This window comes from Rana temporaria, chromosome 10 (assembly GCF_905171775.1).
Source record: "Rana temporaria chromosome 10, aRanTem1.1, whole genome shotgun sequence".
NCBI classification, from domain to species: domain Eukaryota; kingdom Metazoa; phylum Chordata; class Amphibia; order Anura; family Ranidae; genus Rana; species Rana temporaria.
This window is the reverse complement of record NC_053498.1, coordinates 37,379,705-37,401,188: the sequence shown is the minus strand read 5'-3', so window position 1 is coordinate 37,401,188 and position 21,484 is coordinate 37,379,705. Positions and strand designations below refer to the sequence as shown.

The 21,484-nt window shown below is 45.8% G+C and overlaps 1 protein-coding gene across 5 annotated transcripts in view; it reads left to right on the top strand.

Moving 5' to 3' along the window:
- The window catches only part of LOC120916528 (sodium-dependent neutral amino acid transporter B(0)AT2-like), a 161,583-nt gene that overhangs the window by 28,145 nt on the left and 111,954 nt on the right, over positions 1–21,484 (top strand). Inside the window, exon 1 of one of the 5 annotated variants that reach the window (XM_040327547.1) lies at positions 14,079–14,368. The exons of 1 other annotated variant lie outside the window; for it this stretch is intronic. The gene's annotated coding sequence lies outside the window, so the exon portion shown is untranslated. Of the gene's footprint in view, positions 1–14,078; positions 14,369–14,415; positions 14,736–21,484 lie in introns of those variants that run through there. 3 more of the 5 variants (XM_040327548.1, XM_040327551.1, XM_040327549.1) reach the window with 3 other exon arrangements.

Here is a 21,484-nt window from a genome sequence, read left to right as displayed (position 1 = left end):
TCACAAAGCACTTACGCTGACGTATAACAAGTTACGCCGACGTAAGTGCAAATGTGCGCCGTCGTATTTGTGAGCCAGACCCACAAACAGATACGCGCCTAAAAACAGGTTACACCCTGCCGACATAACTTGCTTACGGCGGCTTAGGGTGGGCGCACATTTAGGCTTGGCGCATAGTGCCGCTCCCATTGATTAGCCATTCAAACATGCAAATGAGGGAAATACGGCGATTCACAAACCTGCTTTTGCCTGGCGCATGCTACGCGAGGTGTGCGTAAGTTGTACGTCGGGCGTAAAGTTATTCCCCATAAAGGAGGTGCAACTCAGCAGCAGACATGCTCAGGTCTGCACCAGGGAACACAAGCCTGCGTATTTTATGTTGGACAAGTGTCTGGCTGGGCGTAGGTTACGTTCACGCCGTACGCAGTGATCCGGTGTAGTTTAGGCAGTTGTTCCGACGTGGTTGTGAGCAGGCGCAGGGGGATGCTTCCACGTCACGGCGCATGCGCAGTTCGTTATACTTTTCTGTCTGGCGCTCGGCCGATCATTTGCATGGGGTCAAGCCACATTTGCATGGGTCACGCCCACTTCCACCTACGCCGGCGTACGCCTTCGAAACCCAGGCCACGCTGGCGCAGCGTTGGAAGCACTAGCTTGCTGAATTCAATGCATGCCTTTCTGCGCTGCGTTGGGGTAGCGTACAGCGTTTGCGCTACGGCGCCGTAATGTGCGCCCACACTCTGTGAATCTGTGCCATACTGTCTGCAATATCACATTTCAACTATAGTTTTTATTAAAAAAGAAAGCATTGTACAAGGGCCAATTCTTGCACAAAATGGCAACACGATATCTAAATACAGCCCTGGCCGTACCCAATGGTTTTAATATCAGCTTTAGGTGGACATTTAGGTATATGTCAAATAGCCACTATAAAGAATTTTTTTAAAAATTCATACGTCCTTTTAACCCCGGGCAAACTTTTTTTTTTTTTTAAAGACTGCTAACTACTGAAGTCTGACAATCATCCTGTTTCTTCCATTCCTTTTGATGTTTTGCCCAAACTTTGATCTTTAGGCTCTGACTGCTTTAGCACAATAGGTTTACATTCCACCTGACCTGCTATATTTGTTTCATTCCGGTCACCAACTGCGTTTCCAACTCCTTCCTTGCATCTGTGAGGTTTATTGGTCCCTGGGTCTTGCTGCCAATTTCCTCTGATAATAGGTGCTGAATACATTTTGACAATATGTTGGTCTAAAATGTAATTTTTCAAACAATTTTTTTATATATCTATATATTTTTTGAGGTTAGTTTGCAAATTTGCCAAACCTTTTAGCATATTATTTTTTAATTGGGCCAATATCAACCACACCAAAAATGCAAGTGTAAGGCCTAGTACACACGACCAAACATGTCCGATGAAAACGGTCCGCGGACCGTTTTCATCGGACATGTCTGCTGGGATCATTTGGTCTGATGTGTGTACAAACCATCAGACCAAATTCCCCGCGGACAGAATACGCGGTGACGACGCGGTGACAATGACGCGGCGACGTGCGCGAACCCAGAAGTTCAATGCTTCCACGCATGCGTCGAATCACTTCGACGCCATGCGCGGGTTCTCGGGCCAGCGGACATGTCCGGTGAGTCGTACTGACCATCGGACATGTCCGACGGACAGGCTTCCAGCGGGCAAGTTTCTTAGCATGCTAAGAAACTTTTGTCTGCTGGAAACCTGTCCGCTCGGCCAGGAATCCGGTCCGGTAGGCCCTACACACGGTCGGACATGTCCGCGGAAACTGGTCCGCGGACCAGTTTCAGCAGACAGGTTCGGTCGTGTGTACGAGGCCATATGTGTAATGGAAATCTGTAAAATACTTTTTTTGCCATCTGCTTGCTTCCCTCCATGGGATGCATGTAGCTGGACCATGAGCCCCATTGGGCACCGATTATTTCAGTAAGGATGAGCCAAACACCCCCCGGTTTGGTTTGCAGCAGAACGTGAACAGGCAAAAAATTAGTTTGATCACACAAACACCTTTAAAGTCTATGAGACACGAACGTGAAAAATCAAAAGTGCTAATTTTAAAGGTTAATATGCAAGTTATTGATCACCTCTGCGGTTCTTAGTTTTTGCGCTATAAACAAAAATAGAGCGACAATTTTGAAAAAAAAGAGTATTTTTTACTTTTTGCTATAATAAATATCGTCCAAAAATATATAAAAAAACATTTTTTTCCTCAGTTTAGGCTGATGTATTCTTCTACATATTTTTTGTAAAAAAAAAAAAAAATCGCAATAAGCTTTTATTGATTGGTTTGCGCAAAAGTTATAGCGTTTACAAAATAGGGGGTATTTTTATGGCATTTTTATTAATATTTTTTTTTTACTAGTAATGGCGGCGATCAGCGATTTTTTTCGGTATTGCAACATTGTGGCGGACACTTGGGACACTTTAGACACATTTTTGGGACCATTGGCATTTTTATAGCGATCAGTGCTATAAAAATGCATTGGATTACTATAAAAATGCCACTGGCAGTGAAGGGGTTAACACTAGGGGGCGGGGAAGGGGTTAAGTATGTTCCCTGGGTGTGTTCTAACTGTAGGGGGGTGGACTGACATGGGGAAATGACTGATCTTCTGTTCATACATTGTATGAACAGAATATCAGCATTTCTCTCCCTGACAGGACCGGGAGCTGTGTGTTTACACACACACAGCTCCCGGTCCTCGCTCTGTAACGATCTCGCCGGGCACGGTAGTCAGGGGCGAGCGCGTCGAGAGCCGACGTAGAGCTACGGGCTCTCACGCAGGGGAGCCGACCTGCCGCCATAGAACTGCGGCGGCTGGTCGGCAAGTAGTTAATAATGCTTAAAGTGAAACAATAAAAGTGAAATATTCCTTTAAATTTCTTACCTGGGGGTTGTCTATATTATGCCAGTAAAGTGATGCATTTTCCCATGTTTAGAACAGTCCCTGCAGCAAAATGTCATTTCTAAAGGAAGAAAAGTAATTTAAAACTACTTGCGGCTATAATGAATTTACAGATAAAAGTAATTGGAAAAAAAAACGGCATGGGTCCCCCTCCCAGTCCATTACTAGGGCCTTTGGGTCTGGTATGAATATTAAGGAGAACTCCGAACCAAAAAAAAAAAAAATGCGTAGGGGTCCCCCCAAAGTCCATGCCAGGCCCTTCAGGTCTGGTATTGATATTAAGGGATACCCTGTGCCGAATAAAAAAAAATGGCGTAGGGGTCCCCCTCAAAATCCATACCAGACATTTATCCAATCACGCAACCTGGCAGGAAAAGAGGGGGGACGAGAGCGCCCCCCCTCCTGAACCGTAACAGGCCACATGCCCTCAACATGGGGAGGATGCTTTGGGATCCAAAGTACCATGTCCCCATCCCCACAACCCTTTCCCGATGGTTGCAGGGGTCTGCGGGCAGGGGGGCTTATCAGAATCTGGAAGCCTCCTTTAACAAAGGGGAGCCCATGACCCCGGCGCTCCCCCTATGTGAATTGGTAATGGGGTACATTGTACCCCTACCCACCATTTCACACAGGAAACAGCTTGAGAAAAGTCCTTTATGAAAAAAGAAAAAAAATTCAAGCGATGTACATCCATTCTCGAGCGGAGGATATAGAGAAAAAAAACTCTGGCATGATACGCCTCCATGGGAGGTTCCCCTTGAATGACACTACACCCGCCGTGGTGCAACTGGGGTTTCCCGTGATGTCAGAGGGGGCGGGGTCACCTGTGACGCCACGGGGGAAACCACAGGAAAGCCCTGTGATGAGTGGCTCCGCCCTCAGCTATTTAAGAGCTGTCACGGCGGATATAGTGTCATTTGACAGAAACCTCCCATGGAGGCGGATCGTGTCGCCTTTTTTTTCTCCGTATCCTCCGTTTGAGAATGGACGTACATCGCTTGAGATATGGCAGCCCACTTTGCTTGGACTTGTACTGCCCTCTGTGGGGGGCTGACATATGGCAGCCTCCTATACACTCCTCCCCACCCTCCCCTTACAGTGGTGTCCTACCTGAGTCTGGACGGCATCTCGCGCTGCATGATGGGGCAGTGTGATGTGAAGTGGGACTCTGAAGACACGTCCCGGCTCCCAGACCACATTGCAGCACACAAGGCTACAGATCACTCCTCCACTGGTCAGGCACCTCAGTGGCTGTGGGCAGCGGCGGCCGTATTTTTAGACTGGGCATCAGCGGATGCTGCGTGTTTGCACACATAAATTGTACTTGAACTTGGTGATACGCCACTGCGCTGGAGGCTTCATCTGTGCGGGTAGGAGGCTGCGAGAGCCGGGACTTTGGAGTCCGGGTGGGGGGAGGATTCGTGCAGGGGGGCAGATTTTTTGCTGCAAAGCGCCGCCCTAGGACTGGGCCTTGTTGGCCTAGGCCAAGATACAACGCTAGGTCTGGGATTAAAAGTACTATTTCAGTGCTTGCAAGTGACACCAAGCTACAGAGTGGAATAATGTTGATAAATTTAAAGTTATGCATTTGAGGGCTAAGAATATGCATGCATCATATATACTAGGGGGAGTACAACTGGGGGAATCAATGATGGGAAAGGATCTGGGGGTTTTGGTAGATCATAAGCTTAATAATAGCATGCAATGCCAAGCTGTTGTCTCCAAAGCGAGCACATTATTTTCTTGTATTAGGAGAGGTATGGACTCCAGAGAGAGAGATATATCATTTTTCCCCTGTTCAAATCATTACAGGCATACCCCACTTTTAAGTACATAATGGGGTTTATTTACTAAAGCTGGAAAGTGCAAAATCAGGCTCACTTCTGCATAAAAACCAATGAGCTTCCAGGTTTTATTACCAGGCTTTTTTTTCATAATAAGCATCCTTTATCTGCAGACATTTCTCTTTTCACTTCATCATTGTTCATTTTTGCTCAGAAATTGCTCTATTTCTTCTCTGTTGTGTTCACTTCCTGCTTGTCTGATTTTACTGACCACCGTGATGGGAGGCTTTACTGCGGTGGTCAGTAACGTGCTTACCCTCTCCTGGAAACTACATCTGTGTGGCAGGACTCTCTCTACGTGTTGGAGACTTCAAGAAGGTGTGAATTACTGGGCGAGCCGCAATTCATACTGGGAAATGTAGTTCTTACATGAACGAGCGATGCAAACCAGAAAGTGAATGAGAGAACAGAAACTAGAATGCCGGAGGTGATATAGATGAAGGAATTTAATAGGTATTTACTCGTTTTTTAACAGAATCATTACACTATTCTGTCTGTCTACCTTGCAGACATTGGGGTAGATTCACGTACGGGCGCGCATAGTTACGGCGGCGCAGCGTTTTGTATTTACGCTACGCCGCCGTAACATACAGAAGCAAGTGCTGTATTTACAAAGCACTTGCTCCGTAAGTCGCGGCGGCGTAGCGTAAAAGGGGCCGGCGTAAGCGCGCGGAATTCAAATGTGGAAGGGGGCGTGTTTTATTTAAATTTATGATGACCTGACGTGATTGACGTTTTGTACGGACGCCGCATGCGCCGTCCGTGTACATATCCCAGTGTGCATTGCTTTCAAGTACGGCGCAACGACGTATTGGTTTCGACGTGAACGTAAATTACGTCCAGCCCTATTCGCGAACGACTTACTCAAACGACGTAAAAAATTAAAATTTCGAAGCGGGAACGACGTCCATACTTAACATTGGCTGCGCCTCCTAATAGCAGGAGCAACGTTACGCCAAAAAAGCCTTAACGCAAACGACGTAAAAAATGAACGCCGGGCGCACGTACGTTTGTGAATTGGCTTATCTAGGAAATTAGCATATTCTACGCCGACAACAACGGAAGCGCCCCTAGCGGCCAAAGTTATATTGCACACAATTTTACGCCGCCGCAATCAAGTTACGTCGGTGGAGGAAGCCTATTTTTTCAGCGTAACTGCCTTTGAGAATCGGCGTAACGCTACGCGGGCCCGGAATTCAAATTACGGCGGCGTATGTGAATCTACCCCATTAATTTTAGGCAAAAAAATGTTTTCCTTTAGTGACCCTTTAATTGAACAAGCTAGGGTTAGAAGCTCATTGGTTTCTATGCAGAAGTGAACTTGATTTTGCGCTTTCTAGCTTTAGTAAATAAACCCCATTGTGTAGTTAAAAGTGGGGTATGCCTGTAGTAAGACCTCATGTGGAATATGCAGTTCAGTTTTGGGCATCAGTTCTCACAAAAAGGATATCATGGAACTGGAGAAAGTGCAGAGAAGGGAAACCAAACTAATAAGAGGCATGGAGGAGCTCAGCTACAAGGAAAGATTAGAGGAACTGAATTTATTCTCTCGAGAGGAGGAGATTAAGGGGGGATATGTACAAATACATAGGTGGTCCATATTGTGAACTTGGTTTAGAGTTATTCAATTTAAAGGAGTTGTAAAGGAAAATGTTTTTTCACCTTAATGCAATCTATGCATTAAGGTGAAAAAACATCTGATACTGCCGCCCCCCTTATACTTACCTGACCCCTCGATCCTCTTCGCCGCTCATTGGCTAGAGCGGATGGATTGAGAGCAGCGCAGCCATTGGCTGGCGCTGCTGTCAATCACATCCAGTGACACGGCGTGCCGAGGGGCGGGGCCGAGTGATACAGTGAGCGGCTATGGCCGCTCGCTGTATCACGGGAGCACGCCCGCAATTACTGACCACCATGCGAGCTCTCGCATGACTGTGGTGAGTAATTGCGGGGAGGACAGCCGCTGAGGGACCCCAGGAGACATGGATCGGGGGCACTCTGTGCAAAACGAACTGCACAGTGGAGGTAAGTATAAAATGTTTGTTATTTAAAAAAATATATATTTTAGTAACCCTTTAAGATCATCACAGGGTACACGGGGGACTTCTAGAGGAAAAAAGATTTCATCTCCAAATACAGAAAGGATTCTTCACAGTAAGACTCCCTCCAGAGGTGGTTCTGGCCAGCTTGGGAAATATTGCTTTAAAAAAAAAAAGGCCTGGATTCTTTCCTAAATGTACATAATATAACTGGGTACTAACATTTATAGGTAAAGTTGATCCAGGGAAAATCCAATTGCCTCTCGGGGGATCCCGAGAGGCAATTGGCAATTGTAGCTAATTGGATCATGCTTTTCTGGGGTGAAGGAGTATGTATACGGGATTGTATGATTTTATTTTTTTTATTGGTTGGCCTAGATCAGTGGTCTCCAAACTGCGGCCCGAGGGCCGGATGTGGCCCTTTGCTTGCCTTTATCCGGCCCTTGGGGCAGTATCCCTCCCACTGATACAAGACACTATTCTGCCATCTGACACCGACAATGGAGCACCATTTCTCCCACTGACACAACTAATGGAGCACTATTCCTCCCTATGATGCCAGCAATGGGGCACTATTCCTCCCCCCAATACCAGATGTTTACTAACAAAGTCCGGCCCTCCAAGAGTCTGAAGGACAGTAAACCGGCCCTTGGTTTAGATTGTTTGGAGACCCCTGGCCTAGATGGACTTATGTCTTTTTTTTAACCTGACTAACTATGTAAATATACCCCAACTAAAAATAATAAAAAAAACATTTTAGTCCTGAACATAATAACAAATATAGAATATATGTAAAAAGTTGTGCTACACACAAAATGCTAGGAGTGTTTTTTAATTTGTACACCATTTCTCCTACCTAGCTGTGCCCCCAAAACCCCACCTTGTAGTCATGATCGAATGTTAAAAGACAATAGTAAACCTTCTGTAACAACACCCCGAGTATGAAAGGGGTTAAAGTGGTTTAGGACATTCCAATTACGAACACAAAGGCAGCTACCGAACACTCCAATCACCTGAACAAGAAACCCATACGAATAATTCTCCCCCAAGTATGAGACGAGGCTCTGTGTTGAGGGTCAAGCAGGAATCAGACTTTATTGAAAGGAATGCAAGTCTTATATACAGTAAAAGAGGAGGTGCATACCTCCTGCTCATATTACTCTGAAAATACACCTGTGACCAGACCTAATTAACATGAGCTAAATAACTAATTCCTTTTAAGCAGCCTGGTCATTGGTATGATAAATCGGGATTTGACTCCAGCTCAGACTTGTTGTCACCGAGCTTCACACAGAAGATGATAAACACAGGACATATTCTCACAATAGCAGGAGCTCCACTAGGAGTTGGCCCATGTCATAAACTGTGGTGAACGGGAGTGAACCAAAACTGCGGTTAAGGAAAGAATTCAATGCACCTCCCTATGTTATGTGAGATTTCAGTACTGGGGCCCCAGGCGTCACTCCAATCAGAGAACAGGAGTTTGGGGGGTCACTGCATCATCTCTCTCACATATAGGAATGCGTTGAGTTACTAAGGGCGGAGGTATTACAACATGCCTCCAACCGCTAGCGTTGAAAAGCGTGTACCCGTCTCTTCCGGGTCTTGAGACGTGATGCGGTGACGTCAGAACGCCGCCTCCCAACGTTGGGAGGTGGCGTTCTGACTTCACCGCATCACGTGTCAAGACCCGGAAGAGACGGGTACACGCTTCTGACAGCCGGCCGGCTAATCTGTTTTTATGCTTGAATACCACTTGATTGATGTAAGTGCGCATTTATTAAAACATCTGAGAGATTTTACACCATGCAAGTCTCCCTTGGTTCTTTTGCATATCTTTAAATGCTGATATCCCTCGATGATTACGATCCTGGTGAAGACCCGGTTGCTTTATCTACCCTGACGGATGTTCCCATTACATTCTTACTGTGAATGATGGCTGCTTTCTTATATCTCTGCTGTGTTTGATCTCTTTGAGATCTCAGGCTCTGGTAAGGGTCAGTGTTTGATGGTGGTGGAGGTTCTTTGTCGTCATCTACTGCACTGTTCTGTGGATCACTTGCACACTGGGCAGACTTTCCTCATTTTGGTCTCATTTTGGACTCTAATTTTTTGTTTTGCATTTTATTCAATTTTCCGTTTCACATTTATGCACATGTTATTGATATTCACTGTATGCTATTTGATTATTGCATATACTATTGTGTTTATTGTTCACTTATATGTCAATGGGCATAAGATTTCTACATACATAGCACGACTTTTCTCCTTTCTTTATATGTTTAGATGTTGTATAACATTTTTTAAGTCGCAGCTCTAGCTAAATTATTTTTCATGTACGGTATGTGCAATTTTTTCCATCAAATACTGTATGCAAGTAGGAACAATTATCAAGCACGAAGCATATGAAAATACTATATGCAATTAGCAATTACTTGAGAGAAGTAACTTTAGCGTAAATGATCTGACTATGTATGTGGCTTTAAGATATCCCACAACTGTTATTTGAAAGGACAACAAGTAATGCCAAGCAGCATAGTAGTAATGGTACCGTTATCCGTTTGCAGAGGATGAGAGTACGCACAGTATTGCAGCAGCAATGGAATTCCGTCATGGAGTGTCTCCTGGTGCAGGATATCTTAGGGTGTCCCCAGCCACAGCAGTAAGATGGGCAGCGTGGAAGGAGGCAGTAGATAACCAAGTGGTAGCATGGATCCAGGTTGCGCTGCTACTCAGTTGCTGCTCTTTTACTTGAGTGGGATGGATTGATGGTAGCTATAGATTGGTTGCCAAGCCGGCTACAGCCAACAATAATAGAACAACGTGCAATATGCACGCTGTTCTCTTTATAAGTGCGAGGCAGGTGTATGGAGAAACAGTGCTGATCCGCAGCGCACTTCCGCGTTCCAAGCTGGAACGCACGTGGGGCCGGGCGATGACATTATCACGAGGTCGCCGTATGCGCTTCAGCGTGGAACGCAATACAGCGCCTGTTACAGTCCATCTCCTACATTGTACAGAGGCCAATGTGATCAGCTCTTTCAATTAACATGTCAAGTTCAGAATCAAACAAACCAAGAATAGTCTTTACATACAGAATATCCTGGGAGATATTGTGGATAAATATCACGGTCCCATTTTAAGTAATCCAAGATATATTTTCTCAGTGGGTATCCCATACTTTCCAAGGGATTCTGGGTTCCACGTGCCCTCCCGTCACACCTCCTAAGAAACATCTTTTGAATACATGAGAGGGAATAATAGTCATGCAACCATAAAATTCAGTATATTTTTTAGTTTTATAGTACATTTTGCAAGTAAACTGCTGGTATGCTTAGGTTGACCTGTGCTTTGTGTCACACAATTTGACCAGGATAATCAGTATGTATATAATATACATATATCATACATTGATATCTAAACTCCAGCACACCTACCTTCTAAGTAAAATAAAAACATGCTCCACAATACCTGGAAATAATTTGTGTACTTTGGTACCATGCCAGATCATAATACACATTATATATAACATAGATAAATTGTAGCAAGAATAGTATAACAGCAAGGGCTTCGGATGTGAATTGTTCCATGTGAATTGTAAAATGACAACATTGTACTGCATGCTGTGGATAAAAGACCAGTTACGAACAAAGGTTGTATTCCTTCAACAACAAAAAACAAACAAATACAATCTGCTTCCGAGAAACATTTGAGGTCTAAAATGTGGTTCCTAATGCCGCGTACACACCATCACTTTATGTGATGAAAAAAAATGACGTTTTTAAAAACGTCACTTTAATTGACCGTGTGTGGGGGAAAACGTCGTTTTATGTCTTCTAAAAAACGACCAAAAAAAATTGAAGCATGCTTCAATTTTATGTGTCGTTTTTCAAAACGTCAACTTTTACTTCACAGAAATTGACCGTGTGTAGCAAAAACGTCGTTTAAAACGACGTTTTTTCACCCGCGCATGCCTAGAAGCTACTTATGAAGCGAGCTTCAATGGAAAAACGTGGTGAACGTAACCTCGCTTTGCTAGAACATTGTGAGAAAAACGATGGTGTGTAGGCAACTTCGTCTTTGAAAATTGAAGTTTCAAAAACGTCGTTTTTTACTTCACAGAAAATGTCGTTTTTTTTCATCACATAAAGTGATGGTGTGTACGGGGCATTAGAAAAAAAAAAGTTGAATCCAAGTATGTTGTACTATTTTCCCATGCCTGAATATGACACCACTCTGGCCAATCATTTTCATGGGGTTACCTCTCTGGCCATCCTGAAGTGGGAGTGGTAGGGCTAGGTCCTTAACCCTGAACATTCAGACAGTAGTCCTATATCAGCTTGCCCTATAATTTGAAGCACTGGTGGTGCTGTGTTAAAAAAAAAAAAGACATAAATGTGTAGGTACCTGGAGGTCCCTGCTATGTTCAGCCATCATTGGCTTAGAACTTCTTTCCCCACTAATGCTGTTAGATGAGTACACATTTTGATGCAATCAGCATGTCTTGGATGCCCCAATTGTCTTCAGATACCAAGCAAAGACTGCATTACAATAACAATTACAAGCCTTCTCATACTAAATAGGGTAAACATACTGTAACGGAACCCCAAATGGGACAGGGGTTAAAGCCGTTTAGGATATTGCATTCCCGCACACAAGGCAGCTATCGACACTCCACAATCCGGCGAACACGACCCATACGAATTCCCCCAATAACGAGACACAGCTCTGTTTGAGGTTCAACAGAAAAGACCAATCTTTATTGAGAAAGCAGGCTCTTATATACACAAAAAGAATACTGCAGTAACCAAATGAGCAATGACCCAACTCCACCCACAACATCATACAATGGTTCCTAATGAGCCCCCCCCCCCAATACACATCTTTTAGTAGACATTCTGTCTCCAGGCTCCTGACCTAATTTACATGAGCTAATTAACTACAGCTGATAATTCATACACCTGACCTTTAGGCTGTCTGTTAACTCACAATACACATTTATCATCAATAGACCTTCACACAATACAGGGTCAATTAGCACAAGCCATAATGAAAGATCCTTAGAAGCCATCCTAGATTCATTTACATCGAAACAGACAGACAGGTGGCTGGAGTTGATGACATTAACACCTAACAGTATGTGTCCCCACATTCGGAATGAATCACTTTTTCAAATTAACCTGTTGAGTTCATAATCAACAAACAGCAATCAGTTCTCCACAGATATCCTGGAATATATTGTGGATAATAATTACCACAGAACTGATAGGCAGCATTGATGAGCACTTATAGGCAGCACTAATGGGCACTGATAGGTGGCATTGATGGGCACTGATATGATGCACTGATGGGCATTGAGCACTGATGGGCATCACTGATATATAGCACTGATGGGCTGCAATGAAGAGCACTGAAGCTTTATAGTACACAACAGCCAACACACAATATATACCGCATTATCAGCGCCACCAATCATTGCACAATAATGCCACCCTATCAGTGGCTCCTCATCAATGCAGCCCATCAGTGCTCAATGCCCATCAGTGCCGCCTGTCAGTGCTCTTCATTGCAGCCCATCAGTGCTATATATCAGTGATCAGTGATATATCAGTAGCACTTTGGATTTCTCCCATAGACTTTAACAGCTTTTCGAATTTGCCGCGAACACCCCAAATTGTTTGCTGTTCGCCAAACAGGCAATGTTCGAGTCGAACTAACTCGAAGCTCATCCCTACTCCCAACTAAGGATGAGCTCTGGCGTGTTCGCATAGAACACGTGCAGAGCCCGCCAGGAAGTGAGCGCGGCGCTGTGCTAATCACAGCCAGGGAGACATTGTCTCGGTGCTCGGCTGCAGGGAACGTGAAATGTCTCCCTGGCTGTTATTAGCGCAGCGCCGTGCACACTTCCTGGCGGGCTCTGCACGTGTTCTATGCGAACACGCAAGAGCTCATCCTTACTCCCAACTTCTTGGCCCGGATTCAGGTAGATTTGCCCCTTATATGCAGAGGGCCAGGGCAGCATTTTTGCCCTGCGTCCCCGCAAATTTACTGCGCTACCCGCGATTCACGGAGCAGTAGCTCTGTAAATTGCGTGTGCGCTGTGTAAACTTGCCCTGCGTAAGGGCGCCTAATGTAAATCATCCCGTAGGGGGCGGGAATCATTTAAATTAGGCACGCTCCCGCGCCGAGCGTAAAGCGCATACTCCGTCGGGAAACTTTCCCGACGTGCATTGCGGCAAATGACGTCGCAAGGACGTCATTTGCTTCAAAGTGAACGTGAATGGCGTCCAGCGCCATTCACGAATCACTTACGCAAATTACGTAAAATTCGAACGTCGCGACGCAGGAACGACGGGTGTACTTTAGCATTGGCTGCCCCTGCTATTAGATGGGGCAGCCTTACGCTAAACACGCCGTACGGAAACGACGTAAATTGCGTACGCAGGGCTCGCGCAACATTGTGAATCGGTGTTAGTATGCAATTTTCATACTATACACTGTGCACAATGGGAGCGCCCCCTAGCGGTCATCGCTAGAATGCAGCCTAAGATTTGCGTGGCATAAGAGCCTTATGCCACGCAGATTTTAGGCTGCAGTCGGCGTTACGATGTTCCTGAATCAGGAGCATTCGTAACGCCGGGGCAAGTAAGCAATTGCGCGGTGTAACCTATGGTTACACAGGCGCAATTGCTACTTGAATCCGGGCCCTTGAGATTTGAATGAGGGACACCTACTAGCAAACGTAGGCAGGCATAGGGCACGCCCACTTAAAGGGGAAATAACAAAAAAAGGTTAATTAAATCCTCAAGTGTTTTTTTTTTTTTTTACCACTACTATTCCTTTATAAATTGAAAAGTGCAGCAATTTAGAATTTGGATCAAAAAGGTTTAGCACTGGGAAACACTTTTTGAATGATAAAAAGTGCATTTTCTATACAACTATATGGATCACAACGAAATGAGGGACACATGAGGAGGGAAGAGGGATGGAGGGACATCGCTCCGAAAATAAAATAATAACTGCACAATTTTTATTTATTTTTTGCAATGTGGGTATTTTTATTATATTTTTGCAAAAGGTGGAATTCTCCTATAAATCTCACTTTACATGCATTTAATGGTAGGCACAATCAGTTAGTAGTGATCGGAACAGATTTAAACAATTGATTTACTATGAAGCATGAGCAGACTTGGTGACAATGCTGGGCAGACCTCTGGGTGTAGTGATGCTGTGTCCTGCCTCCATGTGTGGGTGGATCATAAACTTTACTCCTCATGTATTCTCTGTCACTCCTCAGCCTCATACCATTGCTGACTGACAGCAGGAAGGATTGTAGCAGATCTTACAAGGAGACACTCTCAGGTGCAAGTTACTAACTTTCTCTTCTCCTCCCCAAACTTGGTGGAACAAGTTGCACAATTATTTTTCATTTCTGGTACTTCAATCAGATCTGTTTATTAGAACAAAAATAGAAAGTTGCGCTAATAAATTAAACCGGACTGCAGGGTGCCAACACAACTTCAAGTTCACCGACAGTCAGAGAGGGAGGTGAGTGCACACATTATTCGGCTGATGCAATCTCATGTGTCTCTTAAGTAAGGTGGCAGCCATGATACCGGAGACCAGATCGGGGGCAAGATCCAGGCTCCCTGGCTGGGGTGGAACTACAAGTCTCAGCACGCCTGGATAAAAAACCTCACCTAGGCTAGATAGCTGGGACTCCCACGCCTTCTGTGACCACTGATTAGGGACAATATGTGTTGTGGTCTACGCCAAAATGGCTCCTGTGCTGGGGACAGAAATTCATTCATAATGGTTAGTCTCTGCTGAATGCAGGCTGCACATGTGTTCTGATCGGCTGTGATCATCGATCTGGCGGGACGCTCATTGATAAATCTTGTTCTGTGCGTATCGGGTATGTAATGTGATGATGGGTGGGGGTCAGGGTGATGTGTGGGAAAATGTTGGGGTTTGATTGACAGCTGGGAATCTGTCTCTGTATGGGGGGTGTGTACAATGCACCATGTGCTGTCACACAATGTGATCCTCACTGCTTGCTGACATTTGGAGGGTTCTGTTTATATTTAGGACAATGGTTGTTGCTGTGGAGATCTGTGTAGGTTGGCTCATGTGGCACTGACGTGGCAGGGAAGGGAGCAGATCTGACAGCACATGGATCGGATGACAGGAGGGGGTCCAGATCAATAACTGCACTGTCCTCTTACACAAGGATGGTGGGATGCATCCGAAATACAAACCATTATGGAAGGAATGTATTAAAACTGGAGCAGTTGTGCATGACATCCAATCTGCTTCTAGCTTCAGCTTCTTTAGTGAAGCTTTTAAAATGAAAGCAAGAAGCTGATTGGTTGCCATGCACAGCTGCTCCAGTCTGCAGAAATTCCCTTCAATATATTTGAGACTTCATTCACACAGCTGGGGAAAAAAAGACGCACATACAAGTGTTTTTATTTATTATTATCAGAGCTTTTTTTCTCAGAAAATAGGTGCAGGAACTCAACCACGACCCCGTTCATATTTCACAAACAGTAGAAGGGTCTTAAAGGGGCATTAAATACCAGGATTGCATTACATACAGAGTGCAGAGTTCAGGGGGGTTACACACAGAGTGCAGAGCTGTCACTTGTAAACACAGAAACCAGACTTCTGTGTTTACAAGTGATTGTGGTGAGCAGGCACCAAAGGGTCTGAGCCAAAGGTGGTGGAACTGAGTTCCCCCAAGTTCCCCCTGAAAAAAAGCCCTGATTATTATTATTATTATTATTCTGGATCTGACCACAGCTGCATTGTATTCAATAGAGCCATTCACACAGGTGTGTAAAGATGCTCTGCATTCAGATCCGTAACACAGAATCCAAAAATCTGCATCTAAAAATGCCCTTTATGTGCATAAATGCGTGTAATTTAAAGTGGTTGTAAAGCTCTGTGTTTGTTATTTAACCACTTGCTTACTGGGCACATAAACCCCCTTCGTGCCCAGGCGAAATTTCAGCTTCCGGCACTGCGTCGCTTTAACTGACAATTGCGCGGTCGTGCGACGTGGCTCCTAAACAAAATTGACGTCCTTTTTTTCCCCACAAATAGAGCTTTATCGGTGGTGGTATTTGATCACCTCTGCGGTTTTTATTTTTTGCGCTATAAACAAAAAAGGAGCGACAATTTAAAAAAAATATATATATTTTTTACTTGTTGCTATAATAAATATCCCAATTTTTTAAAACAAAAAAAACATTTTTTTTCTCAGTTAAGGCCGATACGTATTTTTCGACGTATTTTTGTAAAAAAAAAAACGTAATAAGCGACTGGTTTGCGCAAAAGTTATAGCGCCTACAAAATGGGGAACATAATTATGATTTTTTTTTTTTTTTTTTTTTTTACTAGTAATGGCGGCGATCTGCGATTTTTATTGGGACTGCGATATTGCGTCGGACATATCGGACACTTTTGACACAAATTTGGGGCCATTCACATTTATACAGCGATCAGTGCTATAAAAATGCACTAATTACTGTATAAATGTGACTGGCAGGGAAGGGGTTAACACTAGGGGGTGAGGAAGGGGTTAAATGTGTATCCTGGCTGTGTTCTAACTGTGTGGGGGGAGGGGGTGACTGGGGGAGGTGACCGATGCTGTGTCCCTATGTAAAGGGACACAGATCAGTCTCCTCTCCTCTGACAGCACGTGGAGCTCTGTGTTTACACACAGAGCTCCACGTCCCTGCTGTGTACCCGGGGGACATCGCGGCCGCCAGGTACATGCATCGGCTCTTCAGCGATGCGCCGGGACAGTGTTTACCCGCTGCGCACCCACCAGTGGCGTGCGCGGGTAGTGCACTTTAAATGACGTCCACTTGAGAGCCGCGCTGTGGACGTCTTTTGTCTATAGCGCGGGTCTCAAGTGGTTAAAAAAACAAAACAAAAAACACGTTATACTTGCCTTCACTGTGCAGGACGCTTTGCACAGAGTGTCCCCGATTATCCTCGCCAGCTACTCCCCCCCCCCCCGCATCGTATAACCCCCTAGGAGAAGCGCTCTCCCGGGGGGTGGGGGGGGGGGGGTTACCTTGCAGGCATGCTCCTGAGTCCAGCATTTGCGTCCATGGATGAAGAATATAGGACTTGGCCACATGTCATTGGCATTGATTGACAGCAGCGGGAGCCAATGGCTTGCCTGCTATCAATCTATCCAATCAAGAGCCAAGAACCCTGGGCAGAGAGGTATGGCGCGTCTCTGCCGAGGGATCGAATGGGGGGGGTCAGGTGTGTAAAACACGGGGGCGGTCATTGCCTAGAGCGGATGCATTAGGGTGAAAAAACACAGGGTTTACAACGTCTTTAGAGCCGGTTCACACTGGGGCAGCACGACCTGCTGAGCGACTTGCAAAATGACTTCTGTATTGAAGTTAATGCAAGTCGCCCTGAAGTCGTCCCAAAGTAGTACTGTAACCTTCTTCTAAGTCGGAGCCACTTGAGTCGCTCCTATTAGAACGGTCCATTGTACAGAACGGAGCGCGACGTGTCAGGCGGCTAAGTCACCTGACGAGTCGCGCCTGTGTGAACCGGCTCCTAAGTCTAAACAATCCTTGTATTTACATACATGTCTTTATGCATTTAAAAAAAAATCTATACGCAGGTATTATACTGATCATTACGCAGGAACTTTTCTCCTAGAAAACACGTGTAACAACATCAGTAATATCTTTATGATTGTGTAAATTGAAGCCTTATGTTGCATTCTGACGTGTTTGACTTCTTGATGAGGCGGAACACAATCTCCTTTAGGCTAGGTTCAAACTTCTGCGCGTGGCTGCGAGAATCGCAGCAATACCCACACTGCTCTGCAAAAAAAAACGTATTCTAAGGCCCCTTTCACACTGGGGCGTTTTTCGAGCGTTATTCGAGCAAAGCCTCAGTAGATTCGGAGGTTTCCCGAATCGCACCAGTGTGAACCAAGCCTCCAAGCATACAGCCTACAAATGTCACCTGACTGCTCCCACCAAGGCTCGGTTCACACAGGTGCGATTCAGGAACCTTCCGAATCCACTGCGGGTTCCCACATCGCACCCGACTCGCACGGCAGTTCACACTGCCATATGCGAACTGCTGGGGAATGTCATACAATGGTAATGACACCCCCATTTCAGCTTGCACATCACACTGCAAACTGACAGTTGGGACATGAATCGGATCGCATAAGTGTGAACTAGAGTTGAGCGAACCCGAACTGTAAATTTACACTTCCTTCCTGAAATGGTAGGGGTACGGTGTACCCCATTACAATTTCACAAAAAAGGGGTCTTCCAGATTCTGATAAGCCTCCCGCCCGCATACCCCCACAACCACCGGGCAAGGGTTGTGGGGAATGAGACCCTTGTCCCCATCAACATGGGAACAAGGTGCTTTGGGGGGCACCCCAAAGCACCCTCCCAATGTTGAGGGCATGTGGCCTGGTGCGGTTCAGGAGAGGGGGGGGGCCGCACTCTGTCCCCCCCTCTTTTCTGCGGCCGGCCAGGTCAACGTGCTCGGATAATGGGTCTGGTTATGGATATTTAGGGGGAACCGCACGTCATTTTTTTTTTTTTTTTAAATTGACAGCGGGGTTCCCCTTAATATCTATACCAGACCTAAAGGGTCTGGTTATTGAATTTGCGGGGACCTCCGCGCCTTTTTTTTCTAAAAGTCCGTGTCCCATTGACTACAATGGGGTTCGGGTCCGGGTTCCCGAACCCGAACTTTTTTTTTTTAAAGTTCGGGTTCGGACCCGAACCCGAACATCCAGGTGTCCGCTCAACTCTAGTGTGAACACCTATGTGATTCTGGTGTGGACCAAAAAAAGGGCCCTGTGCGTGTTTGGTCCAAATAAGATGCGATTTCAGCCATGCGGTTTGTATGGCTGAAATCGCATCGCACAGACATCGCATGTGAACTGAACAGCAGTGCTGTGCGACTCACTTGCGATCTCGCACAGCGCACTAATGTGAACCAGCCCTAAGTTCATTCAGCCTTACTGGGTGTAAGTATAAAAAGTGAGAAATCCACCCCTCCCCCACATAACACATCCTGGTCATATAGGAATGTTGCATATGTGATCAGGTAACCTCAGACACACACACTGCAATAACAATAATAAAAAGAAGATCACTCAAGCTCTGACTAAATACATCTCCCCTAATCACTTGTCTATGTATATTCTGATGGCTGTTCACTGCACCCTACATTTCCTCGTCACTGAACTGTGGATCACCTCATATTATGATAAACATCCAGGAATGTGCATGTGTCCAAGCTAGTGCACGAGATATGTAAATAACCTGTCACTCGAAGCAAGGGGACGGAAAGGACTTTTTATTTAGACTACAAGTCTGTTAATTTTCACTTAACAATAAAAGAGGATTGCTCAGAGCTGGATTAACTCTGTGTGGCAAGACTGGGCACAGATGATAGGAAATCTTATTCTCTACATTGTGACATAAAAAAAATTGGGGTTTGCATCCACTTTAATGAAAACAAAGTACCAGTGTACAAACAGCTTCAGCCTAGGTTTCAGAACCAGTGCAATCTCAGACATCGCATGTGATTCGCACCCACAACGCAGGTTGCCTTTTGGTTATACTTTAAATGTTTTGTATTGGAATAGTGCTTTTGTGCAGTTGGCAGTCACGTTGTTGACAAGGTACACATAATTTACATTGGTCGCTAGGGAAAGCGTCACGGTTAATGCAGAAATATAGAAGGCAGTTTCTATAGGACGGCGTCTTCAGCCGAAAGGGAATCCCAAGCTTTATACATAAAAATCACCAAAATAAAAGGTATCCCTGACCCTGACCCTATGCTCAACAACTAGAATCTCTCTACTGCTGGCACCAGACATGTCTGCTGTTTTTATTGCACTGAGGGCGGCATTTTAGTACTGGGCTCATATTTCAGAAAATGCATCAGTCAATTGAAAATTCTTCCAATCAGAAGGGTATTATTTTTAAGAGTTAGTTCACCTTTACCAAAAAACTGCCTATACAGGTAAGGAATACCGCTAGATAAAAACTAACTGCAGCTTTGGCCAAAGCTATATAATGCCCAGGCCATTTATGTACCTCCCGAAGCCTGGCCACAAAACTCCCAGAGGTGGCATCCTCACATCCTGCCTGCTAGGATGTTACTATGACACTCCCAGCCATTAGTGCTCATCATTGCAGGAGGGAGCTTTCAAACCCCCGCAAATGTGTGATCCGCTATCTTCTCCATTGCAGCATCACTAAGCTCAGTGCTACTGCGATGGAGAAGATAGTGGCTCACACATGGGGGGGGGGGGGGGGGTTGGGAGCTCACTTCTGTGATGGTAGGGGGAGCAGTAATTGCTCAGAGTTAGGGGTGCAATGGATCGTCATTGATCCGAACAGGTCAATGTCCGCGGATCGGCACACCACACGATCCGCGGATTGAGCCTATAGGAAAGGAAGGGGCTTTGGCCTAGCTCTGGAGCGGCGGCCATCTTGCTACACTTGGCGGCGGCCTAGGTGAGCTCGCCAGAGCGGCGCGCTGACGGGAGAGATGTGGACATTACAGTGGGGGAGATGGACATTACAGTGGGGGGGGGGGATGGACATGTGGACATTACAGTGGGGGGGGGGGGGAAATGGACATGTGGACATTACAGTGGAGGGGAGATGGACATGTGGACATTACAGGGGGGGGGAGAGATGGACATGTGGACATTACAGTGGGGGGGAAAATGGACATGTGGACATTACAGTGGGAGGGAAATGGACATGTGGACATTACAGTGGGGGGGGGGGATGGACATGTGGACATTACAGTGGGGGGGGGAGATGGACATGTGGACATTACAGTGTGATGGACATGTGGACAATACAGTGGGAGGGAAATGGACATGTGGACATTACAGTGGGGGGGGGGGATGGACATGTGGACATTACAGTGGGGGGGGAGATGGACATGTGGACATTACAGTGGGAGGGAAATGTGGACATTACAGTGGGGGGAGATGTGGACATTACTAGGGTTGTCCCGATACTAGTATCGGTACCGATACTGAGCATTTGCGCGAGTACTTGTACTCGCGCAAATGCTCCCGATGCTTCACCGATACTTTTTATTTTTCGGAGAGTAGGTGGAGAGCGGGCGGAGAGAGCTGCTGCCGCTGTCTAGTCCCCAAAGAGAAAGCCAAGCCCCCCCCCCCCCGCCGCCTAGTCGATCAGCGCGAAGAACATTACAGCTTTCATTTGAATAGCTGTGTGTTCCCCGCCGCGCCCCTCCCCCTTGTCCGGGCACTTTGATAGACAGGTCACCCATCCCAGGATTGGATGGGTGATCTGTCTATCAAAGTGCCCGGACAAGGAGGAGGGGCTATATATGACTAGGCGTGGCGGGGAACACACAGCTATTTAAATGACAGCTGTAATGTTCACCCCGCTGATCAACTAGGCGACGGGGGGGGCTGAGGGCTTGGCTTTCTCTTTGGGGACACACGGCTGCAGTTGGGGACACATGGACACATTTAAAAAAAAGTATTGGTAATCGGTATCGGCGAGTACATGAAAAAAAGTATCGGTACTTGTACTTGCCCTTGTTGGTTCCCCCCCCCCCCCCCCCTGCCAGTAAATGCCTTATACAGCCCACTTTCTC